The 20,541-nt window shown below is 40.5% G+C and overlaps 1 long non-coding RNA gene across 1 annotated transcript; it reads right to left on the reverse strand.

The window, feature by feature from the left end:
- Positions 1-15,269: 15,269 nt before the first annotated feature.
- Positions 15,270-17,787, reverse strand: LOC110735012. Its single transcript, XR_002513971.1, has 3 exons — positions 17,398-17,787; positions 17,164-17,320; positions 15,270-15,809 (listed from the first exon to the last, which is right to left on the reverse strand). It is a non-coding gene; the product is annotated as an uncharacterized LOC110735012 (long non-coding RNA).
- Positions 17,788-20,541: the final 2,754 nt, after the last annotated feature.

Genomic DNA, 20,541 nt, shown 5'->3' on the forward strand with positions numbered 1-20,541 from the left:
TTGTTGATTGTTTTGGATTGTGATTCTTATAGTTTGTTATTCATATAGGAAACCTAGCTTAACGATTAGGAGATAGCTCTTTGATTCCAATTGACAACTCTTATCGTAGTCTTCACAACCATTGATTGGCATGACCTTCCTAAGTTGTTGCAATTGTCATGATTACTTGTTGATCCCCATTCCCTAGTGTTTCATTTGTTTGATTCTTTGTTTGTTAGTTGATTAGTCTTGGTTACTATATTTTTCACCTTCGAATTCGACCTAGCTTAGGCGCATATTGGAAACACTTAAACATAACCGTTCCTAGGGGTTCGACCCTTGACTCACCTCTATACTTGCATTTAGGTTTGTTGAGTGATTATAAATTTTGTTTGGCTCTAGGGAGGATTAGTCAACGACCTACTTTTCCCTACGTCAGATATAAGTTAAATATGTATGAATCATGGAAGTATGTTTTATTTTAAAGTATCAAGAAGGCATTTATTTGATAAGCAAGGCTTATGTATGTTTAAAGTAGCAAAAAATAGAATTATTGAGCATGATTCATGAATCTATTTCTCACCCATTTATTATTGGCATTGAGTCAAGAAGTTAATTTATTAATTTACTCGCTCATGTAAGTTGAGTTCGAGTCAAGGAAGTTTAGTAGTGAATTTTATGCACCAAGGTAGTAATCGTGCAATTTTGTTCACAAAACTAGGCAAGGAACCTTAATTAATAAATAGTATGTGCTCACTAATTAATTCAAGAATGAATTGGAAGTATGTGTTGATTGTTGTCATGTTTATTCTTGATTGATTGGTTGGAGTCATCACATGTTAAATTGGTAAATTACGTAAAGTGTAAGAGGATACACACCAAAACCCTTGGAACGTATATACCTTGAGTGTGAACATATGGGGGGAGTTATGGGGTTTTATATTTAACCATAGCTTCTACAGAGGTACAGGACGTTGTACTTTATTTTATTATTAATGCGCTAGAATTCCGTCACAAATGTGACATAGTAGGTGCCAATTGGGGTAGCACCCTGATTGGAAGCTCAATATTTAAATGGGCTATATTTTCAAGGAAGGAAACTCGTTCGATGCGTAATCCAAAATTATTATTAATAATTAATATTGCTAGTTATGAGTCAATTGTAAGTTGACTTGTGATTGTACGGCAAGCATGTTTTAATTATTTTATTTTAATGATAGGATATTTATATTAGTGTGGTATATATGTACTCATCTTTTGCTGATTCTTACTTTTATGTTTGTGTTTAGCTTTCCTTTGGATTGGCCCTACTATGACCCATTTATATGGTAAGTAGAGGGTTGAAATAAAGAGGAAGTAACAAGTACTTGAAGCATGAGGAGCATGATGGGATAGAGTGCAGAGAGTTACTTGTTATGTTTCTTAGTTTAATATTTTTGAATTATTGGTTTGTTTATGGACTAACGATATTGTGTTTAGTTTTACTTGGTTTTTTAGAAGGGCCATGTTTGAATTGGTTCCAACTTGTGAAGGTTTTATTCTACATTTATTTTAAGGTTGTGAACTCAAGTTTTATTCTTGAAAGTTGGTTTTTATGTTTTAGACTTCCAATGTGTGACTTTGAAAATTAGCCTTACCGCCGTTATCACGGTGGCGGTAATATTTTGGTTATTTCCTAAAAAGGGTTTTGTTTAGAGTAAAATGAGTATTTTAAAAGAAGGAAATTTTCAAGGTATTACACATCTTTCCAAAATGACAAATTGGAGGAAAATTGAACTTCATGAAGTTCGAGAAGACGAGCAACAAAGTCAAATTGACAATCAAATAAAGTGCTTTGGAAGGAGTTGCTAAAAATTGTCAAAGTCAAACCGACAATGTTCAAAGTCAAAAAGACAATGCAAATGCTCAATCTATTACCCTGTGTAGGTCGCAAAGGCCAAGATCTTAACCAAATAGATACCTCGGTTTTGTTTTAACCGAGAATCAAGACATCCTAGTTATGGATTAAGATGAGCCAGCGAAATACAAACAACCTATGACAAGCCCCAACTCTACAAAATGGCTAGAAGCCATGAAATTCGAGATGGACTCCATGTTTGAAAATCAAGTATAGGACTTGGTTGATTTTCCCGAAGGTGACACACCTATCGGTTACAAATAGATTTTCAAGTTGAAAACCGACAAAGATGGAAATGTATATGTATACAAAGCTAGATTGGTGGAAAAGGTTTCAGGCAAATTCACGGCGTTGATTATGATGAAACCTTTTCGCCAGTCACCATGCTTAAGTTCGTCCGGATTATCCTAGCAATTGCCGCATATTACGATTATGAAATATGGCAAATGGACGTCAAAATCGCTTTCCTCAATGGAATTTTGGAAGAAACTGTGTACATGACACAGCCGGAAGGTTTTGTTGATCCAAACAATGCTGGGAAGGTGTGCAAGCTTAAGAAGTCCATTTATGGACTAAAGCAAGCAAGCAAAAGTTGGAATACGCGACTCGATGAAGCCATTAGCAAGTTTGGTTTTATCAAAAATCCAGATGAGTCTTGTGTTTACAAGAAGTTCAGTAGGAGTAACATCGCATTCCTTGTCTTATATGTCGATGACATATTGCTCATTAGAAACAGCATTCCAATGTTAGAGTGTGTAAAGGCTTGGCTCATTAGAAACAGCATTCCAATGTTAGAGTGTGTAAAGGCCAGCTTGCCCACACACACGCGCAGCCACACAGCCAGCCAACGCATGCATCACTAGGATGCAGTGCGTGATGCTGTTAGGTGCTGCATGCTATGCGAGTGGCGAGATGCATGGTGCTGCTCGCTAGCAAGCACGCTGAGCAACACACACGCATACACAGCACATTGCTGCAATACGTGTGTTGTGCGAGTGCACTGCTCGGTGCGAGGCTACGATGACCTAGGCGCCTAGAATGCTAGCAAAGCCTAGCCTTGCGATGGGTGCTTGGCTAGCGATGCGCTGGGTGCCTGGCCTAGCATGCTAGCAAGCACGCAAGGCATCATGCCTACGATGCTTGCGGGCTCTGCTAGCACGCACCGCCACACACACGCACGCATGGCTTGCGATGCTGCGTGTTGTGCTGTGCGAGGCCCTAGCATGCTGCGATGCTTGGTAGGCTTGCGGCTGGGTGCATAGGCCAGCACACTAGCACGCTAGCATGCTTGCGGCTAGCCATGTCAGCCATGCTAGCACGCTTAGCCTAGCACGCAATGCATGCTAGGCTTGCGACTAGCATTGTGATGCGCATGGTAGCTCGAGCTAGCCTAGCACTCGCATGGCTAAGCCAATGCGAAGCTATGGCCTAACTCGAACTTGTTGCTTGTTGAATTTGCGACGCTCGGTCTCGACGCTCTAAGCCCCATATGTGACGTCTTTGTTCGTAATACTCTGATGCCTCATCTAATCCTTCGGATTGATTCGTTGTCTCGGATCGGTTGTTCGATTGGGTTTGACCCGAAGGGTTCAGTCAAGACAAAGCTATAATATTAATTGTACATTAACATTACTGATCGGAAGCGGCCTCCACATAGGCATTCCGATCACTTGACCTTACTGAAGAATTAGCTTTACTTGTTGGAAGGACACCATTCCTTTCAATCTCCCACTTGTCCTTCTGGACAAGTGTGCAATTAGTGTATAGCCCTTTTCCTATGTCTCTTAATGTCTCTTCATGAACTATAAGGTAAGATTCTTCGTCATCCTTATTACGTCCAGAAGTGTTTCTCGATTCCCGAGTTTGACTATCAACAAACAAATGATTTCTAAAATCCATCTGAGCACGGCCATGCATTTTCATAGTCTCGCTCTTCGAGAGGCCTTGTAAACAACAAAGACATATTCCCTATTGTTAACCGGGGGACATTTTCAGTCTTGTACTGTAAGCTTCCCTTACTAAGAAGACCTATTCGCCTGAGTGCTGCCGTTATAATCCCCATTTACGGCAGACGTTTGACAACATCAAAACGACTGGTACTCAAACAAGAGAACTTGCAATACTCATGGTCGAGGAAAAAGGTTCTGATAGCTATAATGAGAAATATACTTATGACGATTTATTATCTCTTAAAGTATTCTCATAAGTCTATCCAGTACAGTTCCAAACTAGTACCTGTGAAAATGATTTATGACTATCATGTCCTTAGCACAAGAAACGGTGCTATAAATCATTCTAAACACTAATCTCAAGTGGTCATCAATTGTCCATCATTTAAATGACCTCGATTAGGGATAAATTTCGATTAAAATATTCAATGTTCACTTAACAGGTATTTCTTTATCCAAGACATGTTCTTGATACCCTGTATTGAATATTCTTAAAAATCGATTGGACTCATTATTTAATTCTAAACCACAATTAAATAGATATGGAGTAATCATAAATTTGCAGAAAATTTAATTGCTCCAATATTGAATGGTTCAACATAGTGTTTTTCATTAAGACATCGAGTTTAATTAACACACCTATACAGGGAAATCAAAGCCAATCTCTAATATGCTTGATTCCCATTGCCTCAATGTGCTTGTTGTGCTTCACTTGAGACAAAGGTTTAGTCAGAAGATCGGCTACACTGTCGTCTGTTCCAATCTTACAAATTCTGATTTCACCCTCGGATTTCCATTCCCTTATCATGTGAAATCGCCGCTTGACATGTTTGACCATTTAATGTTCCCTTGTCTCCTTGGCCTGAGCAATAGCTCCATTGTTATCACAATAGAGGTCTACTGGACCCTTAATGGAGGGTACAACACCAAATTCACCAATGAACTTACAAATCCAAATTGCCTCCTTAGCTGCTTCCGAAGCTGCCAAGTATTCGGCTTCACTTGTAGAATCTACAGTGGTGCTTTGCTTAGCACTCTTCCAACTAAACGCTCCTCCATTTAAGCAGAATATGTACCCTGACTGCGACTTGGAGTCGTCTTTGTCAATCTTGAAGCTCACGTCAGTATAACCTTAACAACCAAATCATTACAGCCACCATAGACCAGGATTTTATCCTTGTTCCTTTTCAGGTAATTTAGGATATTCTTGGCCCCAGTCCAATGCGCCTCTCCTGGGTCTGATTGGTATCGGCTCGTAGTACTCGAGGCATACGATACATCTGGCCTAGTACATATCATGGCATACATGATCGATCCAATAAGCGAAGCATATGGAATCTGACTCATCCTCTCTAGCTCATCAGATGTCTGTGGACACTGCTTCTTGCAGAGAGTTATGCCATGGGACATAGGTAGGTGCCCTCTCTTGGCCCCTTCCATGTTGAATCGTGCCTAAACTTGTCTATATAAGTACTTTGGCTCAATCCAATCATCCTCTTAGTTCTATCCCTATAGATTTGATGCCCAATATGTACTGTGCCTCTCCCAAGTCCTTCATTGAAAAACACTTTCCAAGCCAGCCCTTTACGGACTCTAACAGTTTAGTGCTGTTTCCAATGAGTAATATGTCATCGACATATAAGACTAGGAATGCGATGTCACTCCCACTGACCTTCTTATAAACACAAGACTCATTTGGATTCTTTATAAAACCAAACTTACTAATAGCTTCATCGAATTGTAGATTCTAACTTCTGATTGCGTGCTTTAGTCCATAAATGGACTTCTTAAGCTTACATACCTTCCCGACATTACTTGGATCAACAAAACCTTCCGGCTGTGTCATATACACAGTTTCTTCCAAAATCCCATTAAGGAAGGCGGTTTTGACATCCATTTTCCAAATTTCATAATCGTAATATGCAACAATCGCTAGGATGATCCGAACGGACTTAAGCATTGCAACTAGCGAAAAGGTTTCATCATAATCAACTCCGTGAATTTGCCTGTAACCTTTTGCCACTAATCTAGCTTTATAAATAGATACAATTCCATCTTTGTCTGTTTTCAATTTGAAAATCCATTTGCAACCAATAGGTGTGTAACCTTCAGGCAAATTAACCAAGTCCTAGACTTAATTTTAAGACATGGAGTCCATCTCGGATTTCATGGCCTCTTGCCATTTTGCAGAGTCGGGGCTCGTCATAGCTTGTTTGTATGTAGCTGGCTTATCTCCATCCATAACCAGGATGTCTTGATCTTCGATTAAGACAATACCAAGGTATCTGTCTGGTTGAGATCTTGGCCGTTGCGATCTACGCAGGGTAATAGGTTGATTATTTGCATTGTCGGTTCGACTTTGCACATTGTCGGTTTGACTCTGACCAATGTCAACAGCTGCTTCTAAAGCACTTTGATTGTCACTTTTGTCATGTTGACTTTGTTGCTCTTCCTCTCGAACTTTGTCGAGTTTGATTTTCCTCCCATTTGTCATTTTGGAAAGGTGTTCCTTCTCCAAAAAGACACCATCACGAGCAAAAAACACTTTGTTCTCGGAATTTTTGTAGAAGTAATTCCCATTGGTTTCTTTTGGGTAGCCCACAATGAAACACTTGTCTGATTTTGGGTGAATTTTCTCATAAATTAATCTCTTGACATATGCTTCGCAACCCTAAATCTTAAGAAAAGACAATCGTGGAGGTTTCTTCGGCATATGGAGTCTTTTCGACAGCTTTTGACGGAGTGCGGTTCAGTGTTAGTGCCGCAGTTAGAAGTGTGTGTCCCCGAAAAGAGATAGGAATATCTATAAGACCCATCATTGAACGAACCATGTCTAACAGAGTTCGATTTCTCCTCTCGGACACTCCGTTCCATTGTGGAGTTCTAGGAGGTGTTAATACTGAAAGAATACCATTTTCTTTCAAGTGATCGTCGAATTCATGGCTCAAATACTCGCCACCTCGATCCGACCGAAGTGCTTTTATTTTCTTGCCAAGTTGATTTTCAACTTCACTCTGAAACTCTTTAAATTTCTCAAAAGATTCAGATTTGTTGGACATAAGGTAGACATAACCATATCTACTATAGTCGTCGGTGAAGGTAATGAAATATCGATAACCATGCCTTGTGGGTGTACTCATTGGTCCAAATACATCCGTATGTATTTGACCCAATAAGTCACTTGCCCTTTCTCCTAACTTGGAGATTGGCTGCTTTATCATCTTGCCTAATAGACATCCTTCGCAATTTTCAAACGACTCCAAGTCGAATGAGTCAAGAACACCTTCTTGAAGAAGTTTCTTGATGCGTTTGATGTTAATGTGGCCAAGGCGATAATGCCACAAGTAGGTTTGATTCGACTCGATGGTCTTAGCCCTTTTGGCGGTATCATCAATGTTATAAACTTGTTTGTCTAGAGAAGCACATAAAGACCATTTTCTAAATATGCTTTACCATATAAAACATAATCGAAATAAAATGAACAAGTATTGTTCTTAATTCAAAATTCAAAACCTTTGGCGTCCAACGCCAAAATTGAAATAATGTTTTTGGTAACTCCAGGAACATGATAGCAATTTTCAAGTTCTAAAATAAGCCCAGAGGGCAAAGACAAACTGAGAGTTCCAACGGATACGGCAGACATCCTTGCTCCATTGCCGACCCGAAGCTCGACCTCTCCTTTCTCTAGCCACCTATTCATCCTTAGTCCCTGAGCATTGGAACAAAGGTGTGAGCCACATCCGATATCTAATACCCATGATGTTTTGCTAGCAAAGTTTAAGTCTATAACAAAAATACCTGATGAAGAAGCAACGGTGCCGTTCTTCTTATCTTCCTTGAATTTGAGGCAATCCCGCTTCTAATGTCCCTTCTTCTTGAAATAGAAACATTCGGAATCGGATTTAGAAGAGGCTACCTTCTTGTCCTTACCACTCTTAACAGCACTTGATTTAGGCGGAAATTTCTTCTTCTTTTTCCCTTTAAAGCTTTTCTTCTTGCCCGACCGCTTAAATGGCTTGCCCTTTCTCACCATGAGCATGTCATGTTTTCCCTCATCCTTGAGGGTTTTCTCGGTCTGCTTCAACATACTATGAAGCTCGGTGAGAGTTTTCTCCATGTTGTGCATATTATAGTTCATCTTGAACTGGTCATAGCCTTTGTGCAGCGAGTGGAGAATGATGTCAATTTCCATCTCGGTCGATTACCCGGCATCAAGCCTTTCCATGTTCTAAAATAATCCAATCATTTTAAGAACATGAGGGTTGATTGGCTCTCCTTTCTTGAGCTTGCTCTCAAGGATCTGCCTGTGGATTTCGAACCTTTCAGTTCGGGCCTGCTCTTGAAACATATTCTAAAGTTCAAAAATGATCTCAAAAGCCGTCTCCTTTTCAAAGAAAGTCTTTTGAAGGTCCGGAGACATAGTGGCCAACATGATGCACTTGACATCCCGATTGGCACTTTGCCATCGGTTAAGGGCAGCTTGGGTGACCTCCTCATTGGGAGTGTCGGGCATTTACTCATCAAGGACGTATTCCCTTTGCTCTTGCATGAGAACAATACGCAAGTTCCTTTGCCAATCAAGAAAATTTGGCCCACTCAACTTCTCCTTGTCGAGAATTGAGCGTAATGAAAACTGGTTGTTTGAGTTATTTGCACACATGTTTCTACAATTGAAAGAATTTGAAATGAAAAACCATTAATAAACCAATAAGTTTGAAATTTAAAGCGTTCGTGCAAATTTTCAATCTTATTGAGCATTTTATCCACGCATTAACATTAGTCCCTTTTAGGCGAGAATAAAATGACGCCAAGATCCCAAAAATCAAAAAGTGATTAAGCATGCTTTGGCTTGTCTTAACACTTAATATTTTAGGGTAAGCAATCCAATTGCTAATAGCTCCAAGCTACTCTTAGTTCGATAAAACGTCGCATCTAATGCTTCCTTGACATTTTATCTCCATTGCCACGACATCTAAGGACTTCTTACTGATATCGTTGAGCTTAACCAATACGACTTGTATACCTAGTATACCTTACGTTCCTAGGGAAGCGGTGATGCCTCGCTTTGGCGTAGCCCATCACCACGCGCATTAGTTCAGTAAGTGTCGCTCTTGGAATGGCAGATTTGGCTCAATAATATATGGACCTAGGGTTTCTATGTTAGTTAATTTAAGTGAACTTAATTAATCATCGCAACATTTGAAATCCTGAACAAGCATCTAACATATCATTCACATATATAAGTATAATTATATATAGAAAACATAAAATAAGATGCATTTGGCAACTAGCATGACCCCTTTAAATCTTCAAATCTTCAAGAGTCTTCGATGCACCATTTTGGCTTGTCTTCATAGAAACGCCGTCTTGAGACATCCCCGCCAAAATGAAATTACTAGCTACTACGACTAGGATTAATCTAAATATTAAGGTACAAAAATACGCAACGGTACGCACACTGTATTTAGATTTACAAAATTACATAACGGATCGCAGTCCGTATTACTATCCTAATCAGGCCCCACTATTTGCCATTTTCACGAAATCTGTGAAACAATATATATTCCATTCATCCATTCACTATATGTGAATGGCCCATGCATTTTACAACAAAAAAAAAAGTAACAATGCATAACGCGCGCGAACTAGTAACAAACTTAGGTGGTTAATCCAATTAACGCTCCTAATTAAAACTAGTCGAAGTTGTTTAACATTTTATGTGATTAATTAAGACGCAATTAGTTCATGCAATTAACGAAGCTCCCACTAAATTCCGCATCCAACTTAATTAATCCAATTAATTAAGCCGGTTAACCCAAATTTTGTCAAAATTAATTAATTTTGCAAGAGCCGGAAGAACCGAGGCCTAGCCTCGTTAAAATAATTAATTAAAATTAGAACGACAAAAATTCGCAAAACTCATAGCCCACGTAGCATAAAAATTCAGCCCATCAAAACTGAGTGCCTAGCATCCTAGCCATGGGGCTAGGCTTGCTAGGCATCAAGGCTGCTCTTGTGCGTGCTTGGGCGCAAGGATGCCTGCCCAGCAAACTAGGATACGCCTGCTAGCACCAGCAACATCGCAACATGCATGCTGGCGTTGGCAGTGTGTGACTGAGCCTTCTGTGGCTCGCTGCCTTGCTGCCCAGCAGCACTTGCGAGCTACGCCCAGCAAGCCACGCTCCACACAGCAGCACGCACTCAATGCACATACCCAGCCCGCCACACAGCTGCACCAAGGTGAGGTGGGAGCACCACCATGCGCACCTAGGCAGCCACATGTGGGCTGCGTGAGAAGCCCGGCTAGCCTTGGTGGCTCTTGGGTGATTTTACCTCGATTTACGTGCTATTATTTCGGGATTTTAATCCTGATATATGTGTGACATAAAATTAATTCTAAATTTATTTTAGAATCAATTTAGAGCAAAATGAAAATTAAAATAAGTCCAACTTAATTAAATTCAATTTTAATAGTGCACAAGCCTAAATTATTCAAGAACCATTCTTTAAATCAATTTAGGTCAATCTTGATGCTACAAAATTGAAGGGCTACACTCATAATCAATTTAATCAAATGTAAATTAATAATGAGATTTGACAAAATTAAAGGGGTTGGAAAATTAAACCCTTTCATCCAATGAAAAATTTCCAATAATAACTTGTGTAAAATTGAAAAAATTACATCTTCCAACATGAAGATTAATTTAGTTTCAATAACAAGTTTTGAACTTTTAGGACTTCAATCAACTCAAAAATGATTAAAACCAAAAATTAGTTCAATATGAAATTTAGCAATCAAAGTTCTAACCAAATAAACCATTAAAGATTGGATCTTTGAAATATTAGGGACTTCAAAATTATAAGTTCACCATAAACATTCACACTTGAAGCAGTTATGACTTCATAAACATGCTTAATGAGGTTTATAATTGCAGTAGATTAGGGATGAAACCATACAATTAATCTACTTTCAACATGCAATAATTAATCAAGGTTTAAAGATTTAAAATTTTTCGTCAAAAATGAAAAACCCCTCGAAAAACATGTTTCTGGGTGGATTTTGGCTTCTGGACAACTAAAAGGGACAAAAACGATTTAGAACATCGATTCCACCCAAAAATCCCTATTTTTGAGTCAAAATCTGGGTTCGTCAGCCAAAATTAGTAAAATACGAGATTAAAACTAATTAAACGAGCTTCTAATCTAATTAGAAAGCACAACCAGAAATCTAAATCCATTTTAAATCACCTTAATTAATTATTAGTTACAAAAATTAAAGTGAGCGCGGCTCCCATACCGCTATTGGGTTTCGTAGAGTTCGACTCTACGCGAAAGAGAAACTCGTCCAAGACCCGCCCACTAATTAAGGCAACTAAGCATGCAATCAAATAATTAAACAATAAACAAGGGAAAGAGAAAAGACATTCTTAGCCTTGATGCGTGCTTCGCTCGAACCCGAGCTCTTACTTGAGAAGCTAAACCTCGCAAGCGCGACGGTCTCCAACGGCTCGTATCCACGAACCTGACCCGAACGGTCTTAGTCTCGAAGGTTAGTCGGGACTTGACCAATAAAAACTAGAGTATTACGAACTTAAGGTTTTCTAACTTTTCTAAGGAAATGCCTTTTTAGTTCCACTCAAGTGTTCTTCCCAAATCCCAAAACTTGGGTATTTATAGGGAAATGAACCTTGATTTCCCATTCTCAATCAATGTGAGAGATTTGCATTTTCCTCTATTTTATTTTAATCAAAAACAAAATAAAATGCAATTCAATCAACAAGCTACAAGTGGTATAAGGAGGAAGAGAGAAGGTGAGGACCTCCTAAAGGGAGGACCAAGTCACCTTGCTCCCCAAGCCAACCACCAACTATTGGTCCCCTCCCCTTGACCGGCTAACCAAGCCACATGGTAGGCTGGCAGCCTGCCTTAGCTGCCAAGGCAGCCAGTTGGCGCTTAGCACCAAGGCTGGGCTGCTGGCCAGCTTGCCCATGCACACGTGCAGCCACACAGCCAGCCAACGCATGCATCACTGGGATGCAGTGCGTGATGTTGTTGGGTGTTGCTTGCTATGCGAGCGGCGAGGTGCATGGTGCTGCTCACTAGCAAGCACACTCAGCAACACACACGCATACACAGCACGCTGCTGCAATGCGTGTGCTGTGCGAGTGCACTGCTCGGTGCAAGGCTACGATGAGCTGGGCGCCTAGAATGCTAGCAAGCCCTAACCTTGCGATGGGTGCTTGGCTAGCGATGCGCTTGGTGCCTGGCTAAGCATGCTAGCAAGCACGCAAGGCATCATGTCTGCGATGCTTGCGTGCTTTGCTAGCACGCACCGCCACACACACGCACGCATGGCTTGCGATGCTGCGTGTTGTGCTGTGCGAGGCCCAAGCATGCGGCGATGCTTGGTAGGCTTGCGGCTGGGTGCATGGCCTAGCACGCTAGCAATGCCAGCCATGCTAGCACGATTGGCCTAACACGCAATGCATGCTAGGCTTGCGACTAGCATTGCGATGCGTATGCTAGCTCGAGCTAGCCTAGCACTCGCATGGCTAAGCCAATGCGAAGCTACGGCCTAGCTCAAACTTGTCGCTTGTTGAATTTACGACGCTCGGTCTCGATACTCTAAGCCCGATATCCGACGTCTTTGTTCGTAATACTCTGATGACTCATCTAATCCTTCGGTTTGATTCTTCGTCTCAGATCGGTTGTTCGATTGGGTTCGACCCGAAGGGTTCAGTCGAGATTAAGCCGTAATATTAATTGTACATTAATATTACTGATCGGAAGCAGCCTCCACCTAGGCATTCTGATCACTACCTTACTGAAGAATTAGCTTTCTAATAATTCTGAACCCTCTATCGGAATAATACACTTGTTGGAAGGACATCATTCCTTTCACCACCTACCCATGTCTCATGGTATAACTCTCAGCAAGAAACAGTGTCCGCAGACACTTGATGAGCGAGAGCGGATGAGTCAGATTTTATATGCTTCGCTTATTGAATCGGTCATGTATGCCATGATATGTACAAGGCCAGATGTATTCTATGCCTTGAGTGCTACGAGTCGATACCAATCTAACCTAGGAGAGGCGCATTAGACTACGGCCAAGAATATCCTAAAGTACCTGAAAAGGAACAAGGATAAATTTCTGGTCAATGGTGGGAGTAAGGATTTGGTCACCGACGTAAGCTTCCAGACTAACAGAGACGACTTCAAGTCGCAATCAGGGTACATATTCTATCTAAATGGAGGAGCGTTCAGTTGGAAGAGTGCTAAGAAAAGCACAACTTCAAATTCTACAACTGAAGCCGAATACTAGCAGCTTCTGAAGCAGCTAAGGATGCAGTTTGGATTCGTAAGTTTGTTGGTGAACTTGGTGTTGTCCCCTCAATAAAGGGACCAACAGACCTCTATTGTGATACTAGTGGGGCTATTGCTCAGGCTAGGGAGCCAAGGGAGCATCAGAAAGTCAAACATGTCATGAGGCGATTTCATATGATAAGGGAATGGAAGTCAGAGGGTGAAATCAGAATTTGCAAGATTGGAACGGACGACAATGTAGCCGATCCACCACTAAACCTTTGCCTCAGTTGAAACACAACAAGCACGTTGAGACAATGGGAATCAGGCATATTGGAGATTGGCTTTGATTTCCCTGTTTATGTGTTTTAATTTCAGTTTTGGAGACTTTAATGTAAAACACTATGTTGAACCATTCATTTATGGAGTAATTTAATTTTTCTGCAAATTATTATTCCTTTCTATCTAATTGAGGTTTAGAATTAAATAATGACTCCATTCGATTTGAGAATATTAAAATAGGGTATCAAGACAATGTGTTGGATAGAGAAACACCTATTAAGTGAACGTTGAATATCATATTGAAATTATCTCTAATCAAGGTCATTTGAAAGTTGGATGACTAATGACCACGCGAGATTAGTGTGTAGTATAATTTATAGCATCGTTTCTTGTGCTACAAGGACAAGATTGTCATAAATCATTTGCACAGGTATTAGTTTGGAACTATACTGGATCGACCTATGAGAATACTTTAAGAGATTTAACAATTGTCATAAGTATATTGCTCATTATGGCTATCAGAACCTCTTTCCTCAACCAAGAGTATTGTAAGTTCTCTTGTTTGAGTACTAGTCCGTTTTGATGTTGTCAAACGTCTGCCATACAAAGGAATTATAAAGGCAACACTCGGGCGGCTAGGGCCTCTTAGTAAGGGAAGCTAACAATACAAGACTGGAATGTCCCCCTATGTGTTAACAATAGGGAACATGTATTTGTAGTTTACAAGGCCTCTCGAAGAGCGAGATTGTGAAAATGCATGGACGTGCTCTGATGCATTTTAGAAATCATCTGCTTATTGAAAGTCGATTCGGAAATCGAGAAACACTTCTGGACGTAATAAGGATGACGAAGAATCTTACCTTATAGTTCATGAAGAGACATTAAGTGACATAGGAAACAGGCTATACACAAACAGCACACTTGTTCGGAAGGACAAGTGGGAGATTGAAAGGAATTGTGTCCTTCGAAAAAGTGTATTATTCCGATAGAGGGTTCGAAATTAATTAGGAAAGCGAATTATTCAGTGAGGTCAAGTGATCGGAATGCCTAGCTGGAGGCCGCTTCCGATCAGTAATATCAATGTATATATACATTAATATTAGAGCAGGATCTTAACTGAACCCTTCGGGTCACACCCAATCGTGTAACCGAACCAAAGCGACGAATTAATTTGAAGGATTAAATGAGTCGATAGAGATTTTACGAACTAAGACGTCGGATTCCAAGCTTAGAGCGTTGAAGCCGGACGTCGACACTAGTGCATAATTAACCTTAAGTAACACCCAAAAACTGTTACATAAAGCGGTAAAATTGTTATTATAAACAATAGGTAACACTTTAGTGGGTGATATTTCCGCCCATGTTTCCTAAGGTCTTATGTAACACTTTGGGTAACATATGGTATGTTTCCTAAGGTCTTATGTAACACTTTGGGTAACATATGGTAACACTTTTATAAGTGTTACTATCGACCCTCTTATGTAACACTTTTTTATATTATTAGTATCACTTTTAAAGTGTTACTTTTTGTTTCTTATGTAACACTTTTTTATATTATTAGTATCACTTTTAAAGTGTTACTTTTTGTTTCTTATGTAACACTTATTTATCTTATGTAACATTTTTTAATTATATAATAATACTTTATCCGACATTATATATCACTTTTGCGAACTAATGTAACACCTTGTTGTTTATTAGGTAACATTTTTCAATCATCTTTTGACATATAGTAACACTATAATTAACATTAGTACCACATTATTTAAAATATGAAACTTTTTTTTTATTTATTTTTTAAATATAAAAACATGTACAACAACCATGAATGTGAAATTAACATATAGAATAGACAATAATTCAAATTGATATAATTTCATAGTATCTTAAAAAAAAAAAAATTCCATAAACACCATATTTTTTTTAAAAAAAAAAAGTCAACTTTGCTCTCTAGATTAGACCATCAAATTCTAAAACAGAAAAAGCAAAATTAACAGCCGTTAGCAGCAACTAGTAGTAACATCCGGTAGTAACAGCCGATAGCAGCAGCAAATAGTAACAGCCAATAGTAGTAACAAAAGTCAGCAGTACCAGCAAATAACAGCAGCTTGGAGTATCAGCAGTCAGCAGTACCAGGCCATCCAGCAGACAGCGGTAGTAACAGCAGCTAGTAGTAACAACAAATGACAGTAGCTTGGAGTATCAGCAGTCAGCAGTACCAGGCCACCCAGCAGACGGCAGTAGCAGCAAACAACAAGGCCACCCAGCAGACGGCAGTAGCAGCAAACAGCAGTAGTAGCAGATAGTAGTAGCAGCAAACAACAGTAGTAGCAGTTAGCAGTGGCAGCAGCAGGCATTAGAAACAACAAACTCTTGATGTTCAGGTAGTTAGCAGCCTAAAGTAAGAATAATGGCACCGAAAGTTAGTATCGGGATTGCCAAACCAAAGAAAGAACACATAAGAAAGGAGTAAAGACAAATTTTCATGAGGAGCCCAAAAGCAAGAAGTAGAGCACAATAGGAGCATTCAATCAAACATGGCCCAACATAGTCAGACCATGCATTAAATTTAAGGCTACAACAAATAATGTTTTGCTGACATGGAATGGACAAACAAAGCTACAATAGCATAACAAGACCCACATAAACAGATGGAAGAACTAAAATGTACAGGGAAAAGATTGATTCTGTGTAAAAAATTATCTAGGAAAACAAAAACCATCATGTTAACAACTTTCAGACAAACCTATTATTCCACATAGGACAGGGCTGCTTGCCTTAAGGCTACAGGCCTACATCACATAGATCATAGCTCAGAGTGTTTTTGACAACAGAAACCCAATACGATCCCGAGTAATGCCAAGGTCAGGATGTTATAAAAGACATCATCAAAGAGCCAAACATGAGTTGCATTTATAAATAGTACGGGGTAGCACTTAGCAAAGCAACAACCAAAATTTCTTCCCAAATGGAACCCATTGGTAACTATCACAAAAACAAAGTCCACATGTAAGCATTATTTATGTCAACAAATAGAATAACAATTGTCAAAATTAGAATGCTAGCATCTAACTTATTTTAATTAATAAAATGTTGGTTATGAATTATGAGTTTAATACAAAGACCATAATTCCAAACTCATCAGACAATTACTTGTTCACAAACTTTTCACAAGGCTATTATAATACGAAGTAATATTCATTTCACATCTCAAGGAAAACTCTTTTCGCTCCCCTGAGCAATCCTATTTTGTCAAACACTATATGACAAACTCATATAATTCTAGTAACAACTAACAAGCCTCTCCCTTTTACCACGAGTAACAAATACCCTCGACAACAATCACTTTCATGTGTTGATTAGTAAAGATTAATAAATTATCTAATGTAAATGTTTTTAACATCAAACTAAAACTCTATTCCATTAAAACTAATAGGCTTCATTTTCCATTTACAATCAAACATTACAGAATTATATATCAAAATAAATAGTACTTTGTACATACTTAAATTAATTTAGCAATCATATTTTTGCAATATACATAGAGAATACTACTGAGTAAACTAATCCAATCAACAATCAAGCACAAACAGTAATAAAATAAAATAAATAAATAAATAAATAAAATAAAATAAAATAAAAAACAAATTATAGTTGAAATAGAAGTATTAAAGTTGTGAATCAGTAATTTGGTTGAGCAATAAACAATGAAAGCATAAGACAAAGTGTAGGAGAGAGAAAAAGAGGAACCTGGACAAGAGCGAAAGAAAGTGTTGCGAAGGGTGGATCAAACGGTCGCTGCCCACAAAAGAGGAGAGTAGCCGTGACTGTAAACTTATGCTCCCTACCATTCTCTCAATTTTCACACTTGCGTTATCTGTACGGATAATTTGTTGGGCTTGAAACCCTAATTTTAAAAAATCAACTATTATAATCAAATTTATGGCAATTAATCATGAAATTGAAACAGGAAAGAAGAAAAACCTGAGAGTGCTGTAGTTTCATGAGATAAATTAGGGCTTGATAGGCGAAATTGAGCTCATAATCAGAGTATCGAACACCACCACAATTCCAGCTTTTCTCTCCTCTAGTTCATGATCTTCCGCCATTTTTTATAGTTGTGGATGTGGTTGCAGTTGCGGCTGCACTTTCAATGAAGAGAGAGATAGGGGGGAGAGAGGAGAGAGGAGAGAGCGGTTGATTGAGCGAATGGGAGGAGGAAAAAGAAGAAATAAAACCAAAAATAAAAGATTGAGGGATGGAGAAGTACGAGGGAGGAAGAAAGTTGTGAGCCTGTGACTAATTGACTATGAGGGTCGATTTCAATACTCCGTAAAACGGATTTTTCACCGTATACCACTGAATTAATGCATAATTCACCATATATCACACGAAATTTTCTAATATACCAAATATCACTGCGTTTTTGGTAAATGTCACAACATGCCCTTTCCGTTAACTCAGTTAGTCATTAACGTTAATTGTGCCACGTGATAACTTGTAATTGGTTCTTGTTTCGGGGTTTTTTTAAGTCCTGCGGGAGAGTTACAATTCCGGGACTGGTATCGTGGCGCATGTACCTGCAAAACAACGAAGACTCCTTGTGGTGGGAGTTCTTCCTCCGACGATCAAGTTAGAACGTGTATGAGGAGTGAATAGTGCGGAAAAGTAAAGGTTAGGAGATCTGGTTCCTCTAGCAGAGGAATGATCAGTGTGTTTAGATTCTCTAGGTGAGAGTAATTAATTGTTGAATCCCCTTTAATGAGGATTAATTAGAGTATTTATAACCTTGGAAAACGTGCCAAATACTAGGTTTAGGTTAACCTAGGGCTGACTTGCCTTTACTTGGAAATTGGGCCTAGGTGGCCGTTTGGCTTGTTTGGCATATGGAGGCCACGTGGCAGGACACAACTGGTCCATGGTGGACAGATCAACGCCTGACACGTGGCAGGCTTCTATTGGCCCATTTGGCGGACACTTGGCAGAGCCTAAATGGTCCACTTGTCAGATGGTGATTGGTAGGGAAAAACCCCTAATCATTTGCCCCTCACAGGTGTCACATGACTGTTCACATGTCACCTGTGACAGGTGTCGGCCTGTAACAGGCGACGGGCTGCTACAGGTGTCGCCCTATGACGGGCCGAGCATTTTTCCCGCTCGTTTTTTGAATTTGGAGGCGACTCTTTGCATTCTCCTTTGCCTTATATAAAGGCATGTTGATCAAGTCTTTTGTTCACATTTGCGAACTTTTTCAAGAGAACTCTCGGACCCCTGAACTTGAGCTCTGACTTTCTGGACGACTGCTTTTACCAACCGCCTGTTTTTTGTGGGACGCTTGTTCGATCAAGCTTTCATCCAAAACTTAAGTTTCAGGTAACCGATTGTTCCTTTATCCTTTTTCTGTTTTTCTTTTTGCATTATTCTTTTTTTAAAAAAAAAATGAGACCCCAAAAGCATCCGGCACGACCTAGGTTAGCAATCAGCCGGTCACCGGGGACGGCTGAGTGAAAATGAGACCCCAAAAGCATCCAGCACGACCTAAGTTAGCAATCAGCCGGTCACCGGGGACGGCTGAGTCTAGGACTAGGGGTGCCGACTGCCCTGCGGTACTTCAAACTTTGCGCAAGTCCCAGAATCCAACTGTCTTTGTATCTATGCAGGACAGTATGGCAAGAACAAAAAAGACCAAGAGGATTGAAAACTCTGATGGCTCCGCTTTCCGGGTTCAAATTAGTGAGCTGTCGGACCAGCCGCCTGATACCGCAGGGACCCAAGGTGGCCCTTCTGCCGAGAGCTCTGAGGAGGGAGCTAAAGTAGCCCCTTCCCACTTTACTGTTGACCTGGCCAGTCAGCAGACGGCCCCTGAAGAAGAAGAGGGGTCGGCCCCCTCAGGGAGAGGGGAGGAGTCGGACTCCTCTGAAAGCGAGTCTGACTCTAGCTCTTCAAGCCGCCTCTCTATAAATTCAGAGGAAAGGCATGCTTGCTTGCATGAGGCGAGGCTTTCTCATGCATCTAAAAAGGGGGACGACTGGTCGGAACCATCCGCCTCTCATAGGGAGTTGAATACTCCTTATTACTGTCATGTCCCAAAGGGCCGGATCAAGGTTATGAAAGAACGAATAGACTCCTTTCTTTCGGACCATGTGATGGGTCCTGATTTTCAAGTTTTTGTGCCGGATGCTGAGGATACGGTCGTTTGGCCCGCAGGAACCAACTTTGGGGACGCCTGTTTTGGCTGTTACGAGGAGGCCATTAAGGCTGGGCTTCGCTTTCCCTTGCATCCGGTCGTTCAACAAATCCTCGATGGATACGACGTGGGGCTTTGGCAGTTAGCCCCGAATTCCTGGTTCAACATCCTTGGCTATGTAGCCGGATGTGAAATGCACGGGGTGGAGCCGAATTTTGAGGCGTTCACCCATATGAACTATCTCAGCAGGGACCCCAAGGCAAGCGGTACCGGTTGGTACCAAATAACGAGCCACAAGGGCTACCTAATGACAAGGGGCAAAGAAAATAAATGGAAGGATTGGAGAAACACCTTCCTCATCATTGCCAGCCCTGACAAGCTGCTGAACAAGCGCTACAATAGGTGGAACAAGGATCCGCCTCTTCTAGCAGGCGGTCGCAGCATGCCGCTTGTCCCCCGCAAGGCCCGGGAAGAGATCCTTGACCGAGGACTCTTCAAAGTAGAAATTAGGGCAAACTCTACTACTGGGGTACGAGAGCAAGTGCCCCTAAACTGCGTCCCAGAGTTTCAATGGCTCTATGACGAGTTTTTTCTGGCCGCCTACGGCCTTAGCAGTCAGTCCTCCCGGTCTCTTGAGTATATGTACACTTCTTTTGGTTTGTTTTCGAATTTTTTCTAACTCTTTGTGGTTTTGCTTTCAGCTGAAGCTATGGACCAAATTTCTGCATCCAAGAAGGCGGCTGCCTTGCTGCGAGCCTCCATAATGCAACAGAAGTAGACCTCTTCTGATTCTCCTGCCAAGGAGACGCCGATAGTGAGTTTCGAGCCTTTGAACTTGTCTTGAAAAGCTGCTTATATCAGCATTGACCATTCATCTTTTTCGCAGGCGGGCACTTCCAAACCCTCCTCCTCCCAACATCCGGACTCAAAAGTTCGGAAGA

The sequence above is a fragment of the Chenopodium quinoa genome, unplaced genomic scaffold (genome assembly GCF_001683475.1).
Source record: "Chenopodium quinoa cultivar QQ74 unplaced genomic scaffold, ASM168347v1, whole genome shotgun sequence".
NCBI lineage: Eukaryota > Viridiplantae > Streptophyta > Magnoliopsida > Caryophyllales > Amaranthaceae > Chenopodium > Chenopodium quinoa.